We start from the raw sequence: 5,900 nt of genomic DNA on the forward strand, positions 1-5,900 counted from the left end.
TCAGAGGGCCGTAATATTTAAAGCTACATTTCATTATTAGACCTTGTAGAGGATCTGCAAATTACATTTGTTTAATTCTACAGCTATGAAATGTTAGCCACTTGTGCCTTGCAAGATTAGCTGCGAATGACTTTGAAAACTTGAAGGATCTTGCTGTGTTTTCTCCAGTATTTAACTTTCTAGTGAGTAATTGTTGCTAAAATAAGAGCCCCTGATAATACTATCCAAATTTGATGGAGATGCAAGTCTCTGAATCCACAGAGTCTCTCTTCTGGAAGTCTTCCCCAAAAGTACTTTTATTTGCATGTATTTCTTGGCTTAGAGAGAATTTACGATTTGTCATCTAGTTGGACCTTCAGTGAAACAGGAACCTTGCCTGTTCTCAGTTCTTGAACCACTAACTTTTCCACCATTCACAATCTATGGCTCCTATTGTTGTTCAGTTGGGGTGGGCAGGTGTCTGAGCTATGCCTCAATCCATCATGGAAGGGAGGAGACCCTCCAAATATCACCCACCAAACACCAGACCCATGAGGGAAGCTGGGGAGGGCCAGTTCTCAGTAACATTTTAGTATAGGTTAGCTGGCCCTCCTCTGAAATACCTGGGACCAGAAATATTCAAGAGTTGAGATCCTTTTTCAGATTTTGGAATATTCTCATATGCATAATAAGATAATTTGGAGTCAGGGATCGCAAATGTAAATAGGAAATGTACTAAAAAGTTGCATTGTTCTGAGATACAAGTAGCACAGAGACTCAAACTTTCTGCTATAGCCTTTGCTATTTCACATTTTGTTTTCTCAACTGACACCCAGGGTATGGGGTACGCCATCACAGCTTCCAGTTCGGGGGGCCAACTGCAGTTCAGATAGAAATTCACACTGTTTGGAATCTGTTCATGTGGGAGACAAAAGCTGAGCTATGTCTGGGAATGCTCATGTTCTATATCAGACCATGACCTGGGGATATTTTTCAAATTCAGTGCATCTCTACACTCCAACTCAGGTCAGGTATAATGAGAGAGTGGCAGGTATGAATGGTACCCCAAACTACAAGCACCACCCTCCCTATGTACCCCTTCAAGGAGGCCTACCTAAATGCCTGCACTTGATGTATGTGAGGGGAGCACAGGACAGAAAGAATGCACTGAGTTGATGGAAATGTAAATTGTCTTGTTCAATGAGAAAAATCACTGATAAATATCCTATATTTCCTTTGTTCAGGAAATTGGGGGTAGACAAAACAAAACAACCAGGGTCATGGAAGAAAATGGGAATATTAGGTAGGTGGGAGAGAAGAAAAGGGGAAAGAAGAGAATTAGAGAACATAATAGATGGGATAGAAATGATTGAAGCATACCATCCATGTGTATGGAAATGTCATAATGGAACCCTTTACTATGTGCAATTTAACATATGACAATAGAACAGTAGCTACCTCAGGCAAAAATAAAAGTTCTCTGAAGGTGGTAAAGGAATTAGAGATAAGGCTTAGTGGTACAGCACTTAACTAGGATGTTTGAGGCCCCAGTAGCAAAGTAGGAGTAGGGTGAGGAAAAGGGAAAAAGAAAAATATAAAAGAGGCTCATAAGAGACTACAACTGCCTCAGATTTTTCTAGAATCCTGCAGGCACAGAAGAAGTACCTGGGTCCCTGCTTACACTGAAGAGATTATACCACTCTTCACCTGTGACCTGTCATAGGGCCCAGTGTGGAGATTCAGAGGTGCACACATGTCATACCCTTCTGGAATGGATTCAGGAAGAATGTCCAGGGTACCTCAGGCACTAGAGTCTTTAGAAAGGTACAAGATGGAGGCCTAAACCAATAGCTGTTGAGAGCATTGAGGGGAGGGGTCCCTGGGCTTTAATCTCAGCACAGAATTAAACTTGTACAGTAGGTGACTGTTACCCTATTTTTTTTTGCCAGTCCTGGGTCTTGAACTCAGGACCTGAGCACTGTCCTTGGGCTTTCTCAACACTAGAGTTCTGGCTTTTTCTATGTATGTGGTGTCCAGGAATTGAATCTGGGTCTTCTGGCATGCTAGGCAAGCACTCTACCAGTAGGTCAAACTCCCGGCCAGTAGCCCTATCTGAAACAGAAATGCTGAATATCTTGTCTGAGGTTACACAGCTAATAATGGGACTTGGCAAAGCCAGGAGCTAAGCCTATTCCACTTAGACTGTCTGTTCTTTCCTGTTATGATACAGAGATGCCCAGTCTAAAATTCTGCCAGTACTGGGCACTTGGGAGTGAAAAGTGTGAGAGGGGCAAGGTTATCTCCACTTAAAGGAAAAGGCAATGCAAGGACAAAAGAGGATTCCTTCCCTTTATATAACAACCTTGAAAATACTTTTAGGAAAGTGAGTTTGCTCAACATCTAGATCAAAGGATAAAATATGCTATCAGGTCTGTTAAAGGTGCAGATGGGCAGAAGAACACACATTTCCTACAAGCTAGAGAAGTCCCCTGGCTAGATGAACTGGACACCTTGAATCTCACACAGACAAGTGCACATATCCACTGCATCCTCTCCAAATCAATTGGCAATTGGAAGCAGGTGACTATAGAGAAAATCACCACAGGGCACAGGTAACTTTCCTGTCTCCTCCCTACACATCAGGGCTTGTAGACCAAAGCAGCCACACTTTCTGCACAAGTCTGCATCCAGCTTTCCTCAAAATAATGAGCACAGAGCAGAGTGATTTGAGGGTGGATGGATGGATGGATGATAAGGGCACCTTTCCATGCACATGTCAACCTTTTCCTTACGGCCTGCACTATTTCTGAAGATTCATCTTCAGTGATAACATTTTTTCCTCTTCAGATGGGACATTTACTGCTGTTTATTTAGATGCCACAGTTTTTTTTTCAGTACTCGATACCAAACTCAGGAGCTCATGCATGCTAGGCGATAAAGTGACGTTTTTTGGTGCCACATGTAGGGCTTGAACTCAGGGGCTGGGTACTGTCTCTGAGCTTTTTTGCTTAAGTCTAGTGCTTTGCTACTTGAGCCACAGTCCCACTTACAACATTTTTGGTAGTTAATTGGTAATAAGAGTCTCACAAACTTTCCTGCTCAAGATGGCTCCAAACAGTGATCCTCAGACCTCAGTCTCCTGAATAGCACTGGTGCCTTGGACGGGTAAGTTTGTTTGTTTTGTTTTTAATGGCAACACAATTCACAATTAGTGTTTTCCTGACTGGAGGAAGTCCCCATGGTATTCCATTCTTAGGATCACCAATTTGAATTTGTGTGGGTTCCAAAACTCATCTGTCCCTTTTGGGCAGGTGACCTGGGGCAAGTGACTTGACATTTTGTGACTCATTTTATTTGTATGGCAGAGGTACAAGTACAGATTTGGATTCTCTCAAAGTTAGGATGGGGTTCAGTCTCAAGGAGCCTATGGTAAAATGAAAATATCTGAACTGTGAAATACTAATAACACACATGCCTTTCTGAACTTCCTACTTTAGCCACATGGTACTCAGCAGATTTTGGATTTTCCACTTGTGATCACATTAGTCATTTGAAATTGCAGTGCCCTGAGCTTCTATGGCGATAGAAGGGCATACTGCATTATTATGCCAGGTAAAGATCAGAGTTCAAAAATCCTAGAGACATTAGGAGGTGGCTAGAGGATAAGGTCAAGATGGCAGCAGTATCTGGGCTGATGCAGAGACCCCTTCAGCAGGTTTCCGGGCTGCTGGAGAGGCGCTTTCATAGAACCCACACCATTGGCTCTGTAGCTGACAGTCCGTGAAGCTATTAATCAAGGTATGGATGAGGAGCTGGAAAGAGACGAGAAGATATTTCTGCTTGGAGAAGTCGCCCAGTATGATGGGGTCTACAAGGTTAGCCGAGGCCTGTGGAAAAAATATGGAGAGAAGAGGATCATAGACACTCCCATACCTGAGATGGGCTTTGCTGGAATTGCAGTTGATGCAGCTATGGCTGGATTGTGGCTCATTTGTGAATTTATGGCCTTCAATTTCTCTATGCAAGCCACTGACCAGGTTGTGAACTCAGCTGCCAAGACCTACTACATGTCTGCAGGCCTCCAGCCTGTGCCCATAGTATTCAGGGGGCCAAATGGGGCCTCAGCAGGTGTAGCTGCCCAACACTCAACAGTGCTTTGCTGCGTGGTATGGGCACTGCCCAGGCTTAAAGGCGGTCAGCCCCTGGAATTCAGAGGATGCAAAAGTATTTTTTAAATCAATCCAGTGGTGATGCTAGAGAACGAATTAACGTATGGAGTTCCCTTTGAACTAACTGCAGAAGCTCAGTCAAAAGATTTCCTGATTCCCATTGGAAAAGCCAAAATAGAAAGGCAAGGCACACAAATAACTGTAGTTGCCCATTCAAGACCTGTGGGCCACTGCTTAGAAGCTGTGACTGTACTATCTAAAGAGGGAATTGAATGTGAAGTGATTAACATGAGCACCATCAGACCAATGGACATTGATGCCATAGAAGCCAGTGTCATGAAGACAAACCATCTCATAACTGTGGAAGGAGGCTGGCCGCAGATTGGAGTTGGAGCTGAAATTTGTGCCATGATCATGGAAGGACCTGCGTTCAATTTCCTGGATGCTCCTGCTGTCTGCATCACTGGTGCTGATGTCCCAATGCCTTATGCAAAGATTCTAGAAGACCACTTTGTACCTCAAGTCAAAGACATCGTATTTGCTATAAAGAAAACACTGAATATCTAGCTTGGACTTGAATTATCAAGTCACTGGAATTTATTTAAAACATTTGGCTGGAACTTTATCTGGATTGTACTGTAAGATCTTACTATTCAGAAAGTAATCTCTAAAGCAAGAAACAGGTGTTTTCGTACTTGTAAATTTAAATGTCTCCCATCAAAGACTTTGTGTTTTCTGTTGCAATTGTCCTGTTCTTTGAGTAAGATTAGTGTAAAATTTTACCCTTTCATTAGAAGGACAAGATATGAATGCAGGGTACTGATGAAAGGTATATCCCAAAACGGTAACTTATATGTATTAAAAGGAAAAGTGTATAATCTACATCGATCACGATTGTTTTGATAAACAGGAACGTGTAAGCATGAAAAAAATACAAGAGACAAAGTATGCATGTTTTCTCTCATATGTGAAAGTAAAATCTAAATTATAAACAAATATAAATACTTCTATTTGTTTATTTGAAATAGGGAAGAGAAGAGGGGAAACAAGAGAATTAGGAGGGGGAGGGGAGGGAAACAGGGACAAAAACACTAGAAGGGTTATTAATGTATGAGAAGTAATGCACCTACTACCTGATGAATGTAACTGTAACCCCTCTATACATTATCCCGACAATAAAAAATTCATAAATATAAAAATTTAAAAATTAAAAATATATATGGAGTCATATACAAAAAATCAACTAAAGTATGGCCTACACAGGGCAAGATTCCAATGGTGCAATAAATTGAACAATTAACTTTAGAGTTAATAAAATGCATACAGGGAGCTGAAAGATGTTTGTTCAAACAGTCACAGGGAAGGGAACAGACAGATGAAGAGAGAAAGTTGTGTGAAAATAGTTACGATATTCAATGTTCAATTGTGAAAAAGGAACCAGGTTCTTTGAGGACATGAGAGAGAATAGTAGACATTGGAAATGATGCGTTACATGTATACACAGACACATTGAATTGAAACCCTATAGTACAACCACTTAAAGAAAATAATTCTTGGAAAGAATTAAAAAAAAATTCAAGGGCAATTTCTACTATGTGAAGCACCAAAACCCTTTTTTCATACAGTAAACTCAAAAGCTCAGACTAGAATACCATAAATTAGGGATGTGGTTCCAATTCTTGGATTGCTGTACAAACTAATTTAGTGAGCTGAGAGACTGGAAAGAGAACTGCCATCTGTATCAGTAATTGT

General features: G+C 41.3%; 1 pseudogene; it reads left to right on the forward strand.

Annotated features, from left to right (window-relative positions):
• Window positions 1-3,652: 3,652 nt before the first annotated feature.
• LOC150056571 (pyruvate dehydrogenase E1 component subunit beta, mitochondrial pseudogene) lies at window positions 3,653-4,715 on the forward strand (annotated as a pseudogene).
• Window positions 4,716-5,900: the final 1,185 nt, after the last annotated feature.

The sequence above is a fragment of the Megascapheus bottae genome, chromosome 12, assembly GCF_031878675.1.
Source record: "Megascapheus bottae isolate mThoBot1 chromosome 12, mThoBot2.hap1, whole genome shotgun sequence".
NCBI classification, from domain to species: Eukaryota; Metazoa; Chordata; class Mammalia; order Rodentia; family Geomyidae; genus Megascapheus; species Megascapheus bottae.